At 37.8% G+C, this 14271-nt stretch overlaps 1 pseudogene; it reads right to left on the bottom strand.

Moving 5' to 3' along the window:
* The window catches only part of LOC118854792, a 34824-nt pseudogene extending 22302 nt beyond the window's left edge, over positions 1-12522 (bottom strand).
* Between the last annotated feature and the right edge of the window lie 1749 nt (positions 12523-14271).

The raw sequence follows: 14271 nt of genomic DNA, 5'->3' as shown, positions 1-14271 counted from the left end.
GGATAGCATGCTTTCTCATCATTCCAATTAAATCACTGATGAGATGTCATAGTGTTGATCAGAGTCGTTAACAGCTTTCAAAGTTGCTTGTTTTCATAATGTTGTTGTTATTATGTAAAGTGTCCTTCCATTCTACTCACTTGACCCCAACATGAGTTCATACAATTCTTTCCCTATCTTTTTTGTATCACTGATTTCCTCATTTCTAGGAGTATGATAACTCTCCATAACATTTATATACCACATTTTGTCCAGCAATTCTCCAAATGATGAGCATCAACTTAGTGTCCAATCTTTTTTTTTACTACTACAAAAGAGCTGCTATAAACACAAACACACACACACACACACACACACACACACACATGATCCTTTCCTCTTTCTTTGATCTCTGAGTCAACGACTGTGCACTTTTTAGTAATTAGTTATTTATAATTTCAATTTGCTTTCTATAATCACTGTATCCTTCTCAGACCCACCAACAATGCACCAATGAGTCTGTGTCCACAGCCCCTCCAATATTTTTTTTTCATTTTTCTCTTTTTTTGCCCTGCTTGCCAATCTAGTGAGTGTGAGGTAGAACATCAGACTTGTTTAAATTTGCATTTCTCTATAGCAAATGGTTAGTGATTTGAAACACATTTTTTCTCATGGCTATAAGAAAACTGAGTTTTCTCCCTTGGTAATTGCCTCTTCACATCCTTAGACGGTGCATCAATTTGGGAGCTCTTTTATAAATTTGAGTCAGTTCCATGTATATCTTGAAAAAAGAAGATCTTTATCAGAGAAACTTCTTTAAATTTTCCCTCAGTTAACTGTTTCCTTTATTTTTCTTTATTTTATTAATTTCCTATGAAAAAACAAAATAACTTCATTTCACCAACATTCCCCATTTTGTCTTCTAGGATTCTTTATCCCTTGTTTGATTGAGTACTCACCCCTTATCCATAGAAGTAATATTAATTTTTTTCTATGTTTCTCTAATTCCTTTACCTTTTATATCTAGGTCACATATCCATTTGAACTTTATCTTGATGTAAAATATGAGTTGCTTGTCTAAATCTAATTTTTTTTTCTATACTGTTGTCCGATTTCCCCAGCAGGTTTTTTTTAATCAAATAACGAATCCTTATCCTAGTAGCTAGAGTCTTTGTGTTTATTGAACAATAGACTGCTGGGTTCATTTGCTTCTATAGGTAGTGTACATAATCTGTTTCACCGGATCAATGTATTTTTTTTAACTAGTACACAACTGTTATGAGAATTATTGCTCTGTAGTGGTACTTTCTCTACTCCAAATACAACTCTTTGGAAACTGACATGATTTCTTAATGGTAAAGATTGCAAAAAGAAACAGAATTCTTAATATTTCTACAGGCAGTTGAAGCAGTGATTCATAAAAATTATGTTTTTGAAAGACCAAATCACTGTCCCTTAATCAACTTAATTTACTTCCTTCCCTCTCTCAATGTCACTCTCTTCTAACTCATCAATGTCCTTCCTAAAATATAGTGCTCATAAGTGAATATTATATACAAAATGTCATCTGACCAGGGCAGAGTTGAACAGAATTATTACCTCCTTATTAAGTTAATCAATCAATTAATAGCTTAATAGAGATAACTTTAATCAGGAGAGATACAAAGAAAAAGTAGAATAATTCTAGTTCCAAGGGAACTTGCATCCTAATGGTAATAATATGTAAAACGTTTATGATGTAGTTTGGGAAGGGATTATACTGGTATCTGGCAGGGAGCAAGAAACGTTTCATATGGAAGGTAGCTCTTAAGCTGAGTCTTGAAGGCAGACGGGGATTTTAAGAGGTAGAGGTGATGGGGGAATGCATTCTAGTCAAAGGTCACAACCTGTGAAGTGGCAAGATATGAAAATTGGAGTGCCATGTGACTGCAGCATGTATCACTAAACACAGTATATAAGAGGAGTCGAAAGAAAGGATGAGGCTGAGTTGTAAAGTACTTTAAATAACAAACAGCGTAGTTTGTATTTAGTCCTAAAATTACAAGGAGCCATTGGAATTTATTGAGAAGGCAGGTAAAATGATCTGATTCACACTTTAAGAAAATTACTTGGACAGATGTGTAACAGAAAGGTTAGAATAGAAGGGGACCAAATAGGAAGCTATTGCAATAGTCCAGGTGAGAGGTATGAACTGTGCTGGTGGCTGTATATCTCTAATTCACTAAGTGGAAGTTTGGCAGGGCCCCAGTTAGGATGAGCTTTTATATGCATAAAAACTTAGTCCTCAAATACATAGTCTTCCTTTTGTATCTCTTTCTACTACTTTTAGCAGATTTAGGGTCAACTGAATCTAAGATATTTGTAGATCTGTGAGGAACATCTGTAAGAGATGTTATAGAGAGAGAAACAAAAGTCAAGAATTCATGATTTCAATGCACCCTAATACTGCATTAAATTTCTACTCTTGGATTATCACAAAGTTATGACCTATTCTTGACAAATCCAAGATGGCTATTTGTGATCTCCACTCAATTTTTAATAGTATCACTAACCACCCTTTATGAGCACATTCTAGAATTTTGCTAAGACTCCAAGTTAAGCTCCCTGGTCCTTAGTTAAGAGACAGCATTTTCTTCTCTTTTGTGAAAACTAACACCTTTAGCCTTCTCCAATGTTGTGGGATATTTTTTTTCCATAATATTTCAAAGGTCACTGACTCTGCTAAGCAACCACATCTGCTAGTTTCTTCGATTCTTGAGTTCACTTCAATCAGACATGGTCACTGGAACTCGCGAGAGGCAGGCAACTGTGTTGTCCTTTATTGTCTTCCGAATTGTCTTGTTTATCAAGTCCCTGTTAGGCATTTTGGTTCCATCATTTCTAGTCCAAAGATCAAATCAAAATCTCCCTCAATGATCACCACCATTTATTTACAGGAACAGTCATTCTATGCCTCCATTTTGCCATCTTCTTTTCCTGAAGCTAGCTTAAAAGCAAAGAAGAATTTTTTGTTGTTGGTCTTGTTTTCCTCCTCAGCTTTCATCAGGCTCTGCTCATTTTGAGCTTTAGCACTTCTGAATTTTCTTCTGTATGCTCTATGATCCTGGAAGAAATCATTTCATTTCCCTGAGTCTCAGTTTCCATAACTGTAAAATGGAGAAAATAATACTTATAAAGTCTATCTCATAGAGTTGTTGGGTAGGAAACATTGTAAACATTAAAAACCAATATATACGTGAGTGATGATATAGTTAAGTGAAGTGCCATTTTCTACTCTACTTTATTGGTTATTTTGGAAATTATTTGGTCATGACTTCCCTGCTGTATGTAAGTGCTAGTTTCTAACATTTGTTTGGGGGTAAATGAAATAAAATAATTCCAAACAGTGAAGTAAGTGAATCGTTTTTGTGTTCTGTGGATAGTGACATATTGAAAGTTGTCTCATCAGATGTAGCATGTCACTTGTCTCTAGCGTGTCCTATTTAAAGAGAAAACAAATAGACATGAAGTTTGTTATTGAGTTTGTTCACTGAGAAACATGACATGCTCTCTGAGATTCTGTCACCCCTCACACATTTAGTAATGTTCCTTCATGTTGGAACATATTTTTCTCATCCAGAATTTTCTGCAATAGGAGTGAAGTAATAAGTGGAATAATTTCACTTTCATAGCAATAATTTATGCTGAATTTCTTCTGAAACAAAGAAACAAAACAAAGAAATATACTGCCATTTATGCTAAAAAATCAGGCAGGGTATAGTGGTCTCATTGAAGCATAGACAGAAATCCCCTCAAGGGACTGTCACATCTGAGAGGTCCCTGAGTGCTTTTACAATTTGTCTTTCAATTGCAGAGATAACCAGAAGACATGCGTATAAAGTCACTACCAGCTGGGCCCGTCTTTATTGACTGTTCATTGGTGAAATATAATGTAACTGGGCTTATGCTAATGTGTGCTCTAATAACCTCTAACCATTAAATATGCTCTAATGCATATTCCAGAAGAGAAAAGAGCTGCCTCATATGCAATCTTTCACCCATTTACATTTATTTTTGTACATTTTGACTTGCTGCAATGGAACAGTATCAATCCTGATTTTGAATCCTTCCTCTGACACTTTCTTGACCATCAATAAGGTAAACTCTCTGAACCTTAGTTTCCTTTTCTATAGAATGAGAATGAGAATACCAGTATCAATATTCTCAATAACAAACTCACCAGGCTTGGTAAGGATCAAATGTAATAATAATTGTAATGTGCTTTGTAAAGCTGTGTAACCTGATATTTCATTTTTATTATAGTCACAGCACCTATCAGCCATATTTGTGTATCTTATTCACTCTGACTGTTTAAAAAAAGCCATTAACAATGGTCACCATTTATACAGAGCTTTATTAAAGTTTGCAGCACTTTGCCCAAGTTATCTTATTTGATGTTCACAATAAAAACTGTGAGCTAAGTGCTGTTATCACCGTTTTACAGCTGAGGAAACTGAAGCTAGGAAGGTCAGGTGACTTCCCCAAGGTCAGGCAGCTAGTAAGTGTGTGACACAGGATTTAAACTTGGTCTTTCTGAATCCAAGCCCAGCATTCTATCCACTGTGCCACCTAGTTACTATGGCATGCTATCTGGAAACCTTGCCAGGCAACAAAAGAGCTAAGTTCAGATGACTATATGCAAAAATCTTATTAATATTCAACCACATAAATGGTTTTCCTTTTGTATCTATGCTGTTTATTAGCAAAATCTAAGAATAAAACTAAATGCAAGAAACTAATGCCTTTGACAATTTAAAAAAGATAAGGATACATAGACCATGCCTCTTTTTTCTGTATTATGTTTATAATGGATTACCCAAAAAAAATGTCACAGAATATTAGATCTGGAAGAGAATTTAGGGCTCATCTAGTCCACCTTTTTCATTTGACAGATAAGGAAATGAGGAATTAAACAATTTTCCCAAGGCCTCAAGTTAATAAATGGCAGAGCCAATATCTGAACCGAAATTATCTCACTTTAAGACCTGTGTATTCTCCACTACTCTACTTTAGATTTTTCCCTCAGCTAAAGGTCCATACTTGTTTCTGGCCTGCAGCATACATGTCTGAAAAGTATGCTAGGAGCTCTTTTTGTTATTCAGCTCTCATTTAGAAACACTAGCAACTTATTTTAAAATAGTCTATCTGTTCCTTTCTAGTTAAAATGTGCGAGACACAGAAATGGGAACATTGCATGATGGAACAGATGCTGTAGCAATGGTGAGTTTACATGAGGTTGCTGATAACAGATGCCACCTTGGAGAATTAGCCAATAAAAATATGGGCATTATTATTTACAACTTGCTCAATATGAACTGGGCTGTTGGCAAACCTGCAAGCATAACCTCACTGTCACATACTGTAAGTGTTCTGGTGTGGTGGGTAGATTCAAGATTCAAAGTTATAAATAAACAGGTATAAAGATAAATTCATTTACAGTCAGGTAGAGAATCATATCAGGGTCCCTTAAATAAGTGTTTTTATTTTGAAGCAGTGCCAGGATAGAGAGAAAGAGAGAGAGAGAGAGAGAGAGAGAGAGAGAGAGAGAGAGAGAGAGATGTAACATAGCCCTTCCTGGGTGAGTAATTTACTCTGAACATCTGCTTGTGTGTGCCCAGACTTCCCAGGAAGGATGGTACTATTAATGGTGCCAATACGTGTCTCTGAGGGAGCAACGATTTTTATTTAGAGAAAACAGTACTAGTCTTACCAGGTCAAACATATTACAGTGAATTCTAAGGGGGTCATCTGCTTGTTTTAGTATAGCAAAATTTTGTTATACCAAATAATGCTTGAAAAAATGTGTACTTTTCAGTAGGTCATGGAAACCATTTTCATGTAGATTTTTTCCTAGAGTGAGGATTTGCTCTAATTGAAGATTTTGACCTACAAGCAAAAAATGAACAGGCTAAGACATGATGAGTAAAGACTACAGTTGTAGCAACAAACTTCATAAACTGTAAGGTTTACAAACAACATTGCAATGTTGCATATTGCCTTCTTTATCACTCCCATTTTACAGATGAAGAAATTGAGTTTTAATGATATAGTATGCTATAATTGAACCACTAGTAAGTGGCAGAAGCAGGATTCGATCCCAGATTTAATTGAATTGAGGTTCCTTGTTCTTCTACTTTTTGGCTGCCTCTTAAGGACTACAGTGACATTAATTTGATTCTGTTGTGTATTACAAATAACAAAGATTGCAGAAACACAGAGCTCAAACATGCTGTTCCTCATTTCAATCGTTAACAGACATGAATTTTATCTTTGTATGATACATATCAAAGCCAGAACTTCCCATTCAATGCTTTTTTTCAGTTTTTTTTTAAAAAACTTTGTTCATTAAAAAAGTCATTGCAATATTCTTATATCAGTCACTGAAATACTCTTTTATGCCACAGAAGCAAACAGGAATTGAAAAGCAATGTGGCATAATAGAAAAGCCATAGGATTTGCAATCAGAAAACCTGGGTTTGAGTTGTACTCATTTGCATATTATCTGTTTTGACTTTGAGCATGTCAGTTTATCTCTCTGAGTCTTTATTCCTCTATCCCTAAATCTGAACTAATAATAGTTGTACTATCCACCTCACAAAATTGGTGTGAGGACTAAATGGCAATATAGATAAGGTGTTTTCTAAGTGTTATATAAATGTAAGATTTAAATGTGAAATGTTTAGGGATAATAAAGTAGGGCTTTACATGATTGACTCTTGACATGCTTGATTTGCTCTTTGTAGCATTTCAGAAGACCTAATTTAGACTCAAAGAGACTAATGATTTAACATTTGTGAAAGACTATTTTTTGTTTCATGGCTTTGAATTGCCTTTATGGTCCACCTCACCTTAACATCTTTCTATGTTTATGCAATCCAGATATTATAATGCTTGATATCAGCATAACTGGCGAGCCCTACATACTTACCATTTTAGATGTCATGGTACAAATTTAACCCCTATTGGATCACTCCTTTGTACTGTGTTATTGATTGGCCCAGGGTTTCCAGAGGCAAATACTCTTAAAGGAAATTCATGAATAAGGGAATTTATCTTTGAGTTCATTTTAGTTAGGATCACTGGTCCAAAATAATAGCTGTCTATCTCTTCAAAAGTGAATGCTTGATTACATCTTTGTCATTATATACTCCAGTATTTGGAAATTCCAGGTGGAGGTAGTAACTCCATGATTCATGCGTAATATGTTCCTTAATCTATCTTCTGCCCAATAAACACCATGCTTTGATATTTCAACTGTGAGTATGGTGATATTTTCTTTGGCTCAAATTTGATACCAGATAGGCTGACTGTCCTAAATAAATAGACCATTTTTACCCCTCCTAGGGTTACAGTGTGTTACCTGTGATAAATATTCTGCATCTTGGAGACACATCTCAAGAGCAAAAAAAATCTGCTTCTTTTTGATTTATTCTAATCCTGTGATATCTTTCACAATTTTATCTCACTTAACTGCCATGAAAAGCTCATAGGCATTCTATAAGGAAAACACTTGCTAAGCTTTAAAATATTCGTTGTTTAGGTGGCTATTTCTGTTGTTAACAATAATGGCAATAAGAACTCCCTCTCCATAGGATTAGAATGGATTGGATTTATAACTACCTTATTGCTTGCTATTTCTAGATCAGGAAGTGGTTCTATTCATATAGACATTAGGTTGCTATATTTAGTACCTTTTTATTACGGAAAGTTGAGAAAGAAAAAGTGAAAAATAATATTTGCTTCATTTACCCAGACCCAAAATAAAGTCAGTATAATTTGAATAGTCCCAAGATGTTTACTGCCATACCTGGAATCCTTGCAGTTTAATCTCACATAAATGACATCGTGAAGAAAAGGTCTGGGGGAAGCATGTGCTTGGCTCTTTGTTCAACCTCATGTCATGTCCATTTGTGTACAGGCCAAATTCTAGAGTCTCAAAACTCCTCCATCAATTTCTCATGCTTCAGATTCATTTATTTCTACGAAGAGAATTTTCCAGAAACTTTAGGGGTATGCTGAAGGTCAGAGAATAAAGCTAAATAGGTAATGATTCTGGACCATTTCCAATATCAGACATATTGTCATTTGGATCTACAAAGCTTTCTTCTCAACTTTGCTACTCTATTATAATTATTTCAAAAGGTGATATACATATATGTAATATGTTACTACACACTAAACATCTACATGCATATGCTATACATACTATACATTTACATGTATAGTTCTTTATATTATGTGTGTATAAAGGTGAAATCATATGTACTTCTCAAATGAATTAGAGTTATGAACCAAATATGAATAAAGCCTAGACTTTTCTTGAATCAATGGCATTTCAACTGAGTTTGACAGGAAGTATATTGGGCTTAATTGATGAGACTCAGTCACATACCTGTGGGGATTATATAAAACCAGCATGCTAGTTTGGAATTGAGTGTAACAGATGAGAGGAGAGAGCAATTATAGCTAAGCTCTTGAGAGACATTTATTTGGGAGAGGGGGGACTGAGAAGAGCTTCTGTATTCCTTTCTCCTCCTCCCCTTCTCACACACTGACCAGGAGATTACCTTTTGACTCTTTTCCAGAAGCTTTTGGATTTCTTATCAGAATTTTAACAGTATCCCTGGGACAGTAGATGATAGTTCCCATAGTGGGAGCTAAGGCTAAACTCAAATAAGGAAAGATATCTTTAGCACTCTACAAAGAAAGTGAAAGTTACGGCATGGCTAAGATGAACTTCATGAAGAGTCTTCAAAGGTCTTAGATCTAACTTGGTCCAGCTCCCATAGTGCAATGATCCCTGGAGTTCCTATTGTTAACACACTTTCAAGTTTTCTTTTCTTTCCTTTTTTTAATTTGCTTCTTTATCAAGGAGGTAAAAACACAGGCCTTTACTTTCTATCATCTGTATATCCAGATTCCATACTAGCCAAGACCACCTTCTGTGAGCCGTAGTATTGTCTAGGCAAGAGCCTGGGCAAGCAAACTTTCATGGACTCCCTAACTCACCTTGCCAGTTCAAATACTTCATCAGACAATACCCACTCCCCATTAGTTGCCCAATGTTCTTTGGGATGTCCTTTAGGATTCAGGGTCCAAGCTAGCAAACACTTGCTCCCACTTGCTCCATGGGTAGGCTATTTCTTACACAAGTTGTTTCATTCCTGGGCTGTCCCCACCTCTCCCTGTAATAGATCATTAACTTGTAGACAATCTATGTCAGTCATTCTCAGAAGAGGGGAACTACCCTACCCCCAAACCAAGAGTCAAGATAGGAAACCAGATCTCTTACTTTCCCCTTCCTCCCTGCTGAAGAAGCGTTACAGACTAGATTTATAGGAGTGAAGGTAGGATAAGGGGGAAGGGAGGAGAGAAACCATTCCCCTGTTCTTAGAAGCTACAGTGTTTAATGTATTTACTGCCTCCCCAGAAGAGGAAAAAAATGGCAATCAATTCATCCTTCAGCTAAATCTCAGGCTCTGGCTGCTCCTGAGGATCTGCTTCTCCACCTCTAAGATGCCAATACCCTCCCCAGGGCTTGAACACAAGGGAAATGGCCAGTTGTGGCTCCTTTAGGCTGTTTGTTTTGGCTACTCAGAACCTCTGCTTTGTATGCTGAACTCTACCTCTTCCTAGTCACTGGTCATTTGAGACTGGCTATCCAGAGGACTCGGTTCATCTTTGTTTCACTTGTGGGAACACATTCTCATCTGGCTCTTCACCAATAATTTGGTGAAAATACTCTGCCCTGTTTTCAGATGAAAAAATTAAAGTTATCTATAGTCACAGTGAAAAAAATGTTTTAAATCACTATTGATTAGAGAAATGTAAATTAAAACTACTCCGAGGTACCATCTCACACTTAGATTGGCTAATATGACAGCTCTCATGTACAAAACTATTAATAGCAGCTCTTATTGTGGTGGCAAAGAATTTAAAATTGAGGGGATGCCCATCAATTGAAGGATGGCTGAACAAATTGTGGTATATGAATGTAATGGAATGCTATTGTGCTGTAAGAAATGATGAGCAGGCAGATTGTAGAAGAACTTGGGAAAGACTTACATGAACTGATGGTGAATAAAGTGAGCAGAACCAGGAGAACATTGTAGAAGGCAACAGCAACATTGTATGATGATTAATTATGATAGACTTAGCTCTTAGCAAGACAATGATAAAACACAATTCCAAAAGACTCGTGATGGAAAATGCTAATCACATGCAGAGAAAGAACTATGGAATCTGAATGCTGGTCAAAGCACACTCGTTTTACTATTTTTGTTTTTTTTTCCTTTCTTGTGTTTTTTCCCTTTTGTTCTGATTCATCTTTCACAACATGATTAATATGGAAACATGTTTAACATGATTGTACATGTATAACCTATATTGGATTGTTTGCTGTTTTGGAAAGGGGGAGGGGAGGGAGAGAAATCTGGAACTCAAAATTTTACAAAAATGGATGTTAAAAATTATCTTTACATATAATTGGAAAAAATAAAATACTATTGTGGGGGGGGGAGGAAATATTCTACCTCATTCTCTTCCTCTTCAGAAATATTGGATTTAGACAGCTTTCTAAGGGTCCTCTGAACCACAGTTCCTATCCCTCTTTTAATTTTCTTTTTCTTTTTGTTTTTAGGCAGGGCAATTGGAATTCAATGACTTGCCTAAGGTCATACAGCTAGTACATGTGTCAAGTTTCTGAGGCAGATTTGAGCTCAGGTCCTCCTGACTCCAGGGCCAGTGCTCTACTCACTACACCACCTAGCTGCCCCTATCCCCCTTTCCTACACCTGTGTTGGTAAACAAAATGGCCTTTGTTTTATTTGAGTAACTCAGTGTATTTCATTGAGCCTTGCTAGGTGCTGGGCCCCAGGCCCAGAACCCTATTAGGTGTGGAACCTATGTGGGTGCAGATTGGTGACTGGGGTGGGGCCCAAGATGGGGCTGGCTAAGGGGAAGTGTTAACTTCAGAGCCATGCCCTATTGGGTGTTTACCTAATCTATGTGGATGTGAACCTCCCAGGGTCCTAAGGGGAGGGGCCAACTCAAGAACCAATCACCAGAGCCTGGGCTCTGGTCATTCAGATGACACTTGATGATGTCAAAAACTCTATAAAAGGAGAGAAGACAGCTTGAAGATCTCTTTTCTGTTGGAGCCAGAGACAGCTACAGCCGAGGCTGAAGATAAAGCCTCAGCAGGAGCTGCCAGTAGCAGAGCCGACCCATGTGTGGACTGAGGAGTGCTGAGCAAGGACTTGAGGCTAGTGGGTAATCTTCTTACCGGAGAGGGGAAGCATGCATGTGATTTTGTTTAATACCATCATGCTTCTCTGTGGCCTCCTGGTTACTCTTGTGAGGCGGACTTATTGGGCCTGGAGGCTTTTGATCAAAATATCAAAATGGGGATGCTGGTTCATGGTCCTGTTACTTTGGAGCTTGAGTAAATGCTTTAATTCTGCTGCCTTCTACTTAGAGAATTCCTTATATTCTGTGGTTCTGAACCATTCAGACATATATATGATTCTCTTTGAAATCATAAATTCTGCCTTCATACTATAACACCTGGGGACTATACACTGCACACCTTCCAGGCTTCACTTCCGATATGCCTCCTGCTGTTTCTTTCTTTCCCTTGAAGTAATGATCAGCCTTCAGCCTGTTCTCTAGTGGCCATAGCGGCCCTCAGCTCCTCCTCAGACTTGTACACAAGAGGACATTTCCATCTCTGATGCCCTCTTGGCTCATTATGAGCTGCACTGTCATCCTGGAGTCATCCTGGGGCTGGCCACTCTCAGTAAGCCCAAAGCCCTTCTGCTCAGCCTTCATGCTGCCTCACTTTCTGACAGCCTGACATCTTCTATAAGGCTCATGCTTGGGAAGTTTTCTTGTTGAAGCTTTTTCATTCCCTGAATGTCCCACACAAGGACAACCTTTAGGCAACAGTGTCAGAACTGGAGCTTTTGGGAGTTGCTGTTGTAGCTAAAAAGAAGGCAACAATTCACACAGTTCAGGTTCATCTTGTTTATGCTCAAGGATGGAAGCATGGTCTGGAACAGAGAGGTGGTGAGCTTCACGTGAATTTCATGAGGGCCAAAGCCATTGAGCACCAAGGATGGTGGTTGTGAGAAACGCTGCTTGGGAATCTGGTGGCACAGCAGGGGGAAAACAACATCCAGTACCAGAGAGTACCATGAAGGTCAGAGTAGGGTGCCCATATGCCAGATCAGCCTAAATTTCACGTTCTTTGTTCGCTGAAGATGAAGCAGTGAGGAACACCAAGAGAGCCAACCAAGGCCACACAATCCTTAAGGAAATTCGGCCAGACAAGCTGCAGCAAGCCAGAGGTGTTGGGTTCCATGACCCACCACAAGTCCAGACTGAGCTGGTGCACCCCAGGGGAGCAGAACCACGTGTGAACACGTAGGAATGAGGTGCTGTGCACTGACTTTGGCCTCTGCACCTGTGCGCTTCTTGTACAGGCTCTTCCCTGACACTCCCCATGGTAAAGGCAGTAGTGCAAGATGTGCTTCAGCTCTGAGACTGGCAGCATACAGTTATGTTAGCAACACAAAAATCACGTGTCCATGAGACATGCATTGCAACTGAATTTATTATGAGAGAAATGAATGTGCATGTGGAACTTCAGTTGCAAGTGCTTCCCAATCCAAACAGAAGCTTGCATATTTATGAAATTGCAACAAAGGGAGGAGGAGGGACAGCAATCTCATCCTAAAGGGGAGAGGCATGGGAGGAGGAAAAGTGCAATAGCCCTGGGGAAAAGATTAATTCCCTCTTGAAGGGGAGGAGAAAGGTGATGACAAAAGCAGCATTCTTTTCCATTGGGAACTGCCAAACCATAAAGATAGGATGGTCTGCTTATCTACAAGGGTCCCAGCAGCACAAACAGTTTCTCAGTCTGGTTCAGACTGGCCCATATCTTGACTCTCAAAGACACACAGGGAGTCCAGTTTGGAATGCAAACAACAAATTATGTCTACTCAGTGGGGAGCTTTGTTCTTGACATGTTTGAGGGCCTCTTGCATACTCTGGGTCCAGGGTTTCTGGAAAATACGGCTATTCAAGAAAATAGTTCAGACGGCACATTAACAATCCGACAGGAAGAGTCTGATTGCTTTCTTTTCCAGAGACTTAATAAGGGCTGGAAGATATTAAATATTCAAAGGGTTCCCATCATGTTGGAGCCCACTGAAGAAATGGAATACTATTAAAACCCAAATATCAACTCCCAACACCCTCCAAGTAGGAGCTAGCACAGGTTTGGATGGGACACAATAGTCTTGTGCTTTACTCTAATATTATTCTGCCTTTTGAGGTTAGTCTTAAAAGTGTGCATGAGTCACCCAGACAGAATTTACCACTTATGGGCTACCTGTGGCTATGGAATGTATGTCCTTAAGGATAACAACTGCCTTTTCTTTTGTCTTTTTATCCCTAGTAGGTGTCACAGTGTTTTGTACACAGTAGGTGATTAATAAACCCTTACTAGATTAATAAGGATTTCCACAATGCAGGTTTCCAGTGAGATCTTCAGAAAAACAAGATTTGAGTCAGTAGTATTCCTCTACAGCTGATGAAATTTGTATTTGCTCCTATAACAGCTATCATTTAACTAAATGACTCCATTTGAGAGAGGATCAAACAGCTTTCTGTATGCAGAGCAAGCTAACTTATTCTCCAGTGGATAAAAAAAAGATCTATGTTCATAACTTTCATTTTGAAATCTATTACATGGGGAGCTCTGGATAAATGCACAGTATGCAAAACAGGAATGCTACAATGCTCTTGTTACTACATTTTGAAAGAAATATATAGATATCCTTTGTGCCATTTATAGTGCCCATAAAACCTGTTTTAAAATATAACATGTTGGATCACTTACTAAAAGAGTACACTTACTATTGAAAAATTGGAAGACACAAACTACAAATACTTTATACATAAATAAGAAAACCACAAAAAAGCACAATATACATAACATATAATGAAGTGAAATCTGAAGGCATGATTTTCCAATTAAAAAATAACCAATTATATTAGGAAGGTCATGTGGCTGTAATGAGTGATGCTCAAAATATTTGCATTGAAAGCACATACATTTGTAATGTTTACAAATTCCACCATAGGCTACAAAAGGAAGGTGAACAACACGTGGAAATAAAACTATCATTTAAAAATACCTTATATGAACTTTTCACAGGAGAAATATCTTTGGATAATTAAAAGAGTCTT

This window comes from Trichosurus vulpecula, chromosome 6 (genome assembly GCF_011100635.1).
Source record: "Trichosurus vulpecula isolate mTriVul1 chromosome 6, mTriVul1.pri, whole genome shotgun sequence".
Taxonomy (NCBI): Eukaryota; Metazoa; Chordata; class Mammalia; order Diprotodontia; family Phalangeridae; genus Trichosurus; species Trichosurus vulpecula.
The sequence above is the reverse complement of the archived record's forward strand: the minus strand, read 5'-3'. Positions and strand labels throughout refer to the sequence as shown.